This window comes from Eschrichtius robustus, chromosome 2 (genome assembly GCF_028021215.1).
Source record: "Eschrichtius robustus isolate mEscRob2 chromosome 2, mEscRob2.pri, whole genome shotgun sequence".
In the NCBI taxonomy this organism is placed as follows: Eukaryota; Metazoa; Chordata; class Mammalia; order Artiodactyla; family Eschrichtiidae; genus Eschrichtius; species Eschrichtius robustus.
The window spans coordinates 109127501-109137796 of NC_090825.1; positions in this window are offsets into that span (position 1 = coordinate 109127501).

The following is a 10296-nucleotide window of genomic DNA, read 5'->3' on the forward strand; positions in this document are numbered from 1 at the left end:
AGTGAAGTAAGTCAGAAAGGGAAAAATACCGTATGCTACCACATATATATGGAATCTAAGGGGAAAAAAAGGTCATGAAGAACCTAGGGGCAAGACGGGAATAAAGACACAGACCTACTAGAGAATGGACTTGAGGATACGGGGAGGGGGAAGGGTAAGCTGTGACAAAGTGAGAGAGTGGCATGGACGTATATATACACTACCAAACGTAAAATAGATAGCTAGTGGGAAGCAGCCGCATAGCACAGGGAGATCAGCTCAGTGCTTTGTGTCCCTCTAGAGGGGTGGGATAGGGAGGGTGGGAGGGAGGGAGACGCAAGATGGAAGAGATATGGGAACATATGTATATGTATAACTGATTCACTTTGTTATAAAGCAGAAACTAACACACCATTGTAAAGCAATTATACTCCAATAAAGATGTTTAAAAAAAAAAATCTGTGTGCCTTCCAAATGTCTGAGCTGACTGAATCCTTTACCCTGGACTCTAGCTCTGTGCTTTGAGCTCCCCAGGGCCTGTCCACCTCTGATGAGGTGCATGGACCACCTTGTTGGCTGCAGCATGTTCAGGCAGTGTCAGGAAACGTTTTTAAAGAAAACCAGAAACAACACCCAAAATATTTTACTTTTCAGAAATAGTGAAAAGAAGCTTAGTCTGTTAGGGATGTTATGACAAAATACCCCAGATTTGGGTGGCTTATAAACAACAGAAAGTTACTTCCCACAGTTCTGGAGGCTTAAAGTCTGAGATCAGGGTGCCAGCAACAGTTAGGTGAGGGCCCTCTGCCAGATGCAGATTTTTCATATCTTCACCTGGTGGGAGGGCTGGGGAGCTCTCTGGAGTCTCCTGTATCCAGCACTAATCCCATTCTTGAGTTACACCCTTGTGACTGAAGCACTTCCCAAAGGCTGCACCTTGTAATACCATCACCTTTGGGAGTTAGAATTTCAACATGAACTCCACGGGGCACACTACCATTCAGAACATAGCACAAAAGGTACAGGGAGCGAGTGGCTGTAGACATCCTAAATTTGAGGGGAAAAATGGGAATATAAACACAAGGGGCTCAACAACTCAAAGTGGGATACATCCAGAGAGGCCTACACCAAGATTTAATCAAACCATCAAAAGTCAAAAACAATCTTAAAAGCACCAAGAGGAAAGCAATACAAAAATCCTCAACAAAATAATAGCAAACAATTCAACAGCACATTAAAAGAATTATACATGATGACAAAAGGATTACACATGATGACCAAGTGGGATTTATTCCAGGAGTGCAAGAATGGGTCAATATAATAAGGTCAATCAATGTAGTATACCACATTTGCAGAGTGACAGTGAATAAAAACCCATTTGATCCCATCTCAATGTGACAAAACTCAATACCCTTTTACAATAAAAACACTCAACAACCTAGGAATAGAAGGAAACAAAATGAAGACCATATATGAAAAGCCCACAGGTGGTATTCATATTCAGTGATGAAAGACTGAAAGCTTTTCTTTAAGGTCAGGAACAAGACACAGATGTCTGCTTTTACCACTTTGACTAAACAAAGTAATTGGAGGTCCTAGCCAGAGCAGTTAAACAAGAAAAAGAATTAAAAGGCAGTTACCTTGCTTCACACACAACATGATCTGATTTGTAGAAAGCCCTTAAGATTACAGCTCTAACACCTGTTAGAACAAATAAATTATCAAAGTGGCAAGATACAAAATCAACACAAAAATCAGTTATGTTTCTGTACACTAACAATGAACAATCCGAAAAGGAAATTAAGAAAACGACTCCATTTACAATAGAATCAAGAAGAATAAAATACTTAGGAATAAATTTAACCAAGGAGGCAAAAGACTTCTGTGCTGAAAACTACAGAACATTAGTGAAAGAAAGAAGACACAAAAGACATCCTCTGTGTATGGATTGAAAGGCTTAATACTGTTAAGATGTCAGTAGTATCCAAAATGATCTACAGATTTAATGTACTCTATCAAAATCCCAGTGGCATTTTTTTCAGAAATAGAAAAATCCATCCTAACATTCATATGGAATCTCAAGGGACTCTGAAGAGTCAAAATAATGTTGAAAAAGAAAAAGTTGCAGGTACCATACTTGATTTTAAAGCAATATAAATCTACAGTAATTAAAACAGGTTAGTACTGTCATAAAGAGACATATAGACCACTAAAATAGGAAGCCCAGAAATAAACTTTCCTATGTCTGGTCAAATGACTTTCAACAAGGATGCTAAGACCACTCAATGGATGAAAGCCAGTCTTTTGAACAAACAGTGCTGGGAAAATTGGATATCCACATACAAAAGAATAAAGATGAACCATGTCATAGTATGTTTAGGCTACTACAACAAAATACCACAGACTGGGTATCTTACAAACAACAGAAATTTATTTCTTATAATTCTGGAGGCTGGGAAGTAGAAGATCAAGGTGCCAGCATGGTTGCCTTCTGGTGAGGGCCCTACTTCCTAGCTCATAGCCAGTGCCACCTTGCTGTGTCCTCACATGGTGCAAGAGGCAAGGGATATCTCTGGAGCCTCTTTTATAAGAGCACCAATTCCATTCAGGGCAGAGCCTCCATGACTTAAGCACTTTCCAAAGGCTAACCTACTAACACCATCACATAGGGTATTAGGATTTCAACATATCAATTTTGGGGGAACACAGGCATTCAGACTAGCAGACCATTACTTTAAACGATATACAAAAATTGGATCAAAGACATAAACATAAGACCTAAAACTATGAAACTCTTAGAAGAAAACACAGGGGAAAAGCTTCATGACAGTGCATATGGCAATGATTTTTTTGGATAAGACACCAAAAGCACAGGCAACAAAACTAAACAGAAAAACTGGACTACTTCAAAATTAAAAACTTGTGTGCATCAAAAAAATACAATCAACAGAATAAAAAGGAAACCTATAGAATGGCGGAACATTATTTACAAATCCTATATCTGATAAAGGGTTATATCCAGCATATACAAAGAACACCTACCACTCAATTACAGAGAACAAACAGCTCAATTAAAAAGTGGGCAAAGGACTTGAATAGACATTTCTCCAAAGAAGATAGACAAATGGCCAATAAGCAGATAAAAAGATGCTTAACATCACTAATCATGAGGGAAATGCAAATCAAAACCATAATGAGATAGCATCTCATAATAAGATGGCTTTGGTAAAAACAAAAACAAAATAATGTGTTAGGATATGGAGAAATTGGAACCCTGTGCATGGAGGGTCCTCAAAAAATTCAAAATACTACCATATGATCTTACTTTTGGGTATATATCGAAAAGAATTGAGAGCAGAGTTTCAAAGAGATATTTGTACACTCATGATTACAGCAAACATTATTCACAACAGCCAAGATGTAGAGGTAACTCAAGTGTTCATCGACAGCTGAATGGAAAAATAAAATGCAGTATATACTTAACAATGGAATATTATTCAGCCTTAAAAAAAGAAATTGACACATCCAACAATGTGAATGAACTTTGAGGATGTGATGCTGAGATAGGCTGGGACCTGGGATCCTCTACTGGAGTGCCTGCACCTGGACAAACATCTCCTTGAGCAGAAGGATACAAAGAAACTATAAGTGACTAAAAATAACTGCATGCATGAGCAGTTGGGGCATCATGACCACTATACGAGCTTTGTGGGGAGGCAGTAGTGAGCAAGTCCGCCATTTTGGGGGTGCCGGGAGCAAAAGCAGGATACTGCACATGATCCCTGCACACGGCACTACCAAGGGGATGGACAGACCACCTAAGCTTTGCCTCCTGCCCAACCCATGGACCTGCCCCTGTTATCCCATTTAAGGACCCAAACATTTCCTCCTGGGGAGCGGGCAAGGATGTCTGTTTCTTGCTTTGACTCCCTCGTGCTGCAGCGTGAGCCCCAGTAATGCCTCGCCTGAAATTCTCTGGCCTCTTATGAATCTCTGTTGATTAGTCCAAGGGCCTGGGTCGGTAACAATTCCACTTCTGTGAGGTGTATCGGGTGGTCAAATTCTTAGAAAGTCAAAGAACAGATTAGGTGAACTTGATCAAAGGCAACAGCAGAGTGGGAAAATAAAGAGAAGGGAAACATTAAGAAAAGTATGACATTTACATTCTAATCAAGTGTCCACTGAGAACTGCCTCCAAGTAGTCTTGGACATACAGCTGAGAAATGCAAATCAACCACCTGATATCCTTTTCTCTATTCCTCCTAAGTGCAAACTTGGGATAAACTCTAATTGAGACCACTTGTGCCCAACATGCTGTGCCACCAGAAATGATGCTTTCAGGATTGACATCTTATTAAAAAGGTTCATGGGAACATGACCATCACAAGAACCAAAGACCCCAAAAGAGGCCATGTCAGCAACTGCCCAGTACCTCAGGACTAAGGTGCATTTGTTCCTGTAGGCAGCAGGAGTTCCACGCAGGCTGTAAAGGCCATTACACACGAGGTCTTTCTTTGCTAGATGCCACTAGTAAGGTGATGCCTAATGCTTTATACAGAGCACCCTCACTGTGCCTGGCACATAGCAGGGACTTAAGGGATAAACGCATCATGCATATCTATGGAAAAACCATTTGATGTTTTCCATTAAAGCCTCATACCACACACAGGATCGGACATAGATGTTGACCTAGTGTCCCATGTGAAAAACACCATGTGCAAAAAAAACTGTGACGTGGACGTGGGCCTTTCCTAGCGTGATGGCACTAAGGAAGGGGAGACCCCAGTGCAGCCCAGCCAGTTACTCTAGGAAATCAGTGAGTGGCAAACACAATGTGTTCTAGTATTAGACAGACCTTCTTGACTTGGATTTTAGAATGCAGGCTGTGCTTTCTCTTCCCTGATTCTGGCACCCTCCTTTCTCTGCTCGGTAGTGGGGACCTCTGTGGAGAGCTCTCTCCTGCCTCGCAGTCTCTGCAGCTCTCAGGTACAATGAACAACCAGAGAACAGCAGGTATGTCAGTCTAGCTCAATGACACCCTTGGTGGTTCATAAAATGAAGTACTTACAAGGACTGTACAGAGAAAATCAGCAGCATAGGCTTCTGGTGAAATAGGTGGTAAAAGTACTAACAAAAGTATGATCTCTATTTTCTTTCCAATGTTAAGAAACACAGAAAGTGGAACTTCCAGTACAGGTTCAATTATTGGCTTATTCATTAGACTTTGGTTCCAGATTGCCAAAACACTGCAGGCCTTGCCTCGTGGGAGGGAGGAGGGCCTGGCTGTGGGGCTACGTGAGAAGATGGGACACCAGAGGGAGAAGGTGAGGAGACATTTAGTAAACACCAGTCACCTGCTAGGCATGGGCTTGGCTCATTCCCAAAAACATCCTATTTAATAAGAGCTTTGGGGCTTCCCTGTTGCGCAGTGGTTGAGAATCTGCCTGCCAATGCAGGGGACACGGGTTCGAGCCCTGGTCTGGGAAGATACCACGTGCCACGGAAGAGCTGGGCCCGTGAGCCACAACAATTGAGCCTGCGCATCTGGAGCCTGTGCCCCGCAACAAGAGAGGCCGCGACAGTGAAAGGCCCGTGCACCGCGATGAAGAGTGGCCCCCGCTTGCCACAACTAGAGAAAGCCCTCGCACAGAAATGAAGACCCAACACAGCCAAAAATAAATAAATAAATAAATTAATTAAAAAAAAAATAAGAGCTTTTACTCTCCCAATGTCATAGATGATGGGACAGATGATTAGAGAGGGTAAATAACCTGCTCAAGGTCAAACAGCCAATAACTGGGCATAGTAGTCTTACAGTTTATGATGAATGTCATGGGGTCATACAGGAGCTGGCCTTGACCTACATGCTAGGAACTCCAAGGAATGCCTCACACTGGCCTGCGTGCAGTCACGTACACACGTACACACATGTGTATGAGGCGACTTGTAGTCCCACCCAAACCCCATGGATTGGGAAAGGAATAGTTGCCTTTAAAAAGGGAATGGGGGAATTCCCTGGTGGCGCAGTGGTTAAGAATCCGCCTGCCAATGCAGGGGACATGGGTTCGAGCCCTGGTCCGGGAAGATCCCACGTGCCGCGGAGCAACTAAGCCCGTGAACCACAACTACTGAGCCTGCGTGCCACAACTACTGAAGCCCACGGGCCTAGAGCCTGTGCTCCGCAACAAGAGAAGCCACCGCAATGAGAAGCCTGTGCACCGCAATGACGAAGAGTAGCCCCCGCTTGCCGGAACTAGAGAAAGCCTGCGCACAGCAACGAAGACCAAAGGCAGCCAAAAATAAAATATAAAATAAATAAATAAATTTATTTTAAAAAATAAATAAAAAATAAAAAGGGAATGAGGAGTTGTTGCAAGACAAGGAAAGGCAGGAAGGCTTGTAGGGCAAAATGCAGGAGTGGGGTTAAGAACAGGGGTTAAGTCCGCATCCTTCAGCTGCTTGCCAGTGCCTATCTCAAAGGAGACGAGGTTTACAGATGAGAAGAAAGACAAAGGGCAGAAAAGAGAGGATTCTAAGCCACTCTGCTGGACTTCGGGCTCTCCTTTGCTGTCACCTGAATGGAGAGAGAATACCTGGCTCTGAAGCCTCAAACCTTCTGCTCCTCAGAAGCCCAGACCCAACACTGCATTCCAGACCCTGGAGACCTAGGAAGACGCCATCCTCTTTAAGCCAAAAGGTGTCGGCAGGACAGGGTTCAGGATGACCCAACACAAAATATTTTTTTAACTGGAAAATTAAAAATACTGAAAAGAAAATAAGCAGTAACCCAGAATGCCAGGAACAGCCTAGCAGCAGAACCTACCCTGAGGTCCAGGCTGCAGTGGGCTTGTGGGCTTTGGGGAGGTCAGAAGCCAGAAAGGAGGTTCAGTGTTCAGCTCCAAGCAGTGAGTCCACACAGGATTCCCAACCTCCTGCCGTCCTGAGCACCTGGGTCCCCAGCAGATCTCCAGACCACGACCCAACACCTGTCCCCTGCATGCGCTTCCTGGAACAGAAAGAGTTCTTTGGTCCATCTTGTTTATTTCTCTGCCTCTCAAAGGAAGCCATGAGCTCAAATAGGATTTAAATATCTAACCTTGGTGATGACAGAAAAATAACTGCTTTCAAGTTTGTTAGCTCCTCAGCATGGTGAAGCCCCAGGGTTGTAGTGAAATGAGTGCTTGACAAGCTGGAGTTAAAACCTAAGGGTAAGTTTCCCTGTGAGTTTTTGCCCTTGGTGCAAATCTCAGTGCTGACTAGCCACTTGATCTCTAGTGCCCTAGGGGATTTTATGGGTGAGACGCAGGAGGAGAGAGCATTTGGAGTTTGGGTTTATTAGGTATGTGCAACTGCCCTCAACATACTTCTGGTCTCAAAGGAGTTGAAACCTTCTATTACTGCCTATGAGTTTCCCTCTCCCTCTCTAGCTGCAGCCACCACAACTATTTCATTTGTTAATCTTTCTTGGGTTAGATTTTTGCGGGGCATTTAAAAAAACCTGTGGTAAAATATACAAACATAAATTTACCATTGTAACCATTTTTGAGTGCACATTTCATTAGTGTTACATACATTTACATTATTGTGCAACCAACTTCCAGAACATTTTCATCTTGCAAAACACTGAACAACTCCCCATTTTTCTCTCCCCAGCCTTTGGCAATAACAGTTCTATTTTCTGTGTCTATGTATGTGACTACTCTAGACACCTCACACAAGCAGAATCATAGCAGTATTTGCCTTTTTGTTACTGGCTTATTTCACTTAACATAACATCTGTTTTCAAGGTTCATCCATGTTGTAGCATGTATTAGAATTTCCTTCCTTTTTAAAGTTGAATAATATTCCATTTACATATATACCACATTTTATTTATTTATCCATCGATGAACATTTGGGTTGCTTTCACTTCTTGGCTGTTGTGAATAATGCATGAGTGTACAAATCTTTCTTTGAGATTCTGCTCTCAATTCTTTTAGAGGTTGTATCATTATCAACTTTTTCAGGAACCTCCATATTGTTTTCCATCGGGGATGGAACCATTTTACATTCCCACCAAGAGTGCACAGGATTCCAGTTTCTCCACATCCTTCTCAACATTTGTAATTTTCTAGTTTTTTTTGTTTTTTTTTTTGGTTTTTTTTTTTGAGCATAGCCATCTTAATGGTTGTGAGGTATACTGTAGTTTTTTGCATTTCCTTCTTGAGTAGTGATGTTGAGCATCTTTTCATGTGCTTACTGGCCATTTTTCTCTCTTTGAAAAATTTCTATTCAAGGGCTTTGCACATTTTAAAATTGTGGGTTTTCATTTTGTTGTTGAACAAGAGACCTTTTATTTAACAACTTTAAATAAATCTTTTTGAAGTATTACATATTTCTAATATTATATCATACATATTTCAAGTATGAAAATATAAAATACACACTCTGTTCTCATTAGTGTAGAATGGACTTTGAGGCTCTCTTAATGACAATATTGTCATTATAAACAAATTTAGAAATCCAAATTTAGAGAGAATGAGTGTCTTGTCCAGCATTTGTTCAGTGATAACCCTCAGCGATCCCTGAGCTGCAGCCTGTTGCTGCCTCCAACTGCTCTGTGAGTTCTCTGCCTTTTAGAGTTTTCAGGTTCCTCCCCTCTCAGGTTGTCTTAATCACATTCTTATCACTATGAATATGCTTCCCTCGAGTTTTCCACTCACAGTTTTAAGTTCTGACTTCCAGTGTGCTTTAGTTTAGGGAACAAGAAAGCTCTGTGTCTCATTAACAAGTCAAGAATATAACTTTAATGTATTTTCTACATGGAATCATTTTGGTTTTGGAGCATCTTGATTATATTTAGAATAGTTGAGGTTGTACGATAAATGACAATTAGATAAAGGAGGTGTTGGCCAGCCAAGACTATATTAGGCAAAGAAATGAAATTCTAGAAAAGGAGATGAGATGAAGAATCAGGGTAAAAAACTACTGAGGTATGAAGAGGGAAAAGAGGGAGGGAGGGAGAGAGAGAAAGGCAGTGATAATACAGCTCATAATTACTGAGAAAATTTCTAGGGGGCTGGACATTGCCAGAGGACTGTGCTTGCATTAACTCATTTCATCCTCATAGCCTATGGGATAGGTTATTGTTGTTAACCTGATTTGAGGATGAAAGAACTAAGGCACAGGGAATATACACAGCCTCCCCAAGGTCATACAGCTAACAAACGATATATTAGTTATCTTTTGCTATACAGTAAATTACCACAAATTCAACAGCTTTTAAACTAGCACAGTTTCAGTGCATCAGGAGTCTGAAATTCAGTGGGTCAGCTTGGCTGGGTAGTCAAGGTTTCAACTGAGCTGTGCTTGAATCTGGAGGCTTAACTAGGGAAAAAGCCACTTAAGCTCATTCAGGTTGTTGGCAGAATTCATTAACTTGTAGAACTGAGGGCTCCAGCTTCTTGCTGACTGTTGGTTGAAGAGGTATCTGCATCTCCATGTTCATTGCAGCATTACTGACAAAACTGCCAAGATCTGAAAACAACCTAAGTGTCCGTCGACAGATGAATGCATAAAAACTATGGGGCATGTGCACATGCACATACTTTTCCTGCACGCACACACAGAGTAATATTATTCAGCCTTACAAAAGAAAAAAATCTGCTATTTGTGACAACATGCATGAACCTTATGCTGAGTGAAATAAGCCAAGCATAGAAAAATATTGCATGATCTCACTTATATGTGGGATCTGGTGGTTACCAGGGTTTGAGGGGGCAGGGGGAAGAGAAGAGATGTTGGTCAAAGGGTACAAAGATTCAGTTATGTGGGATGAGTAAGTTCTAGAGTGGTATTATATACCATGGTGACTATAGTTAGTAATACTGTATTGTATACTTGAAATTTGCTAAAAGAGTTGATCTCAAGTGTTCTCACCACACACATAAATTGTAACTATGTGAGGTGATGGATATGTTAATTAGCTTAATTGTGGTAATCATTTCACAATGTATACATGTATCAAATCATCACATTGTATAGTGTACACTATACACTAAATGTTTATGACCCCCGCCCCCAATTCTGTATGTTGAAATCCTAATCTCTGGAGGTGATATTAAAAGGTATGGCCTTTGGAGGTGATTAGGTCATGAGGGTGAAGCCCTCATGAATGGGATTAGTCCCCTTACAAAAGAGGCCCCAGAGAGATCCCTCGCCCCTTCTGTTCTGTGAGGACACACCATTTATGAACCAGGAAAAAAGTTCTCACCAGATGCCAAACCTGCCAGCATCTTGCTCTTGGACTTCTCAGCCTTCAGAACTGTGACAAAGAAA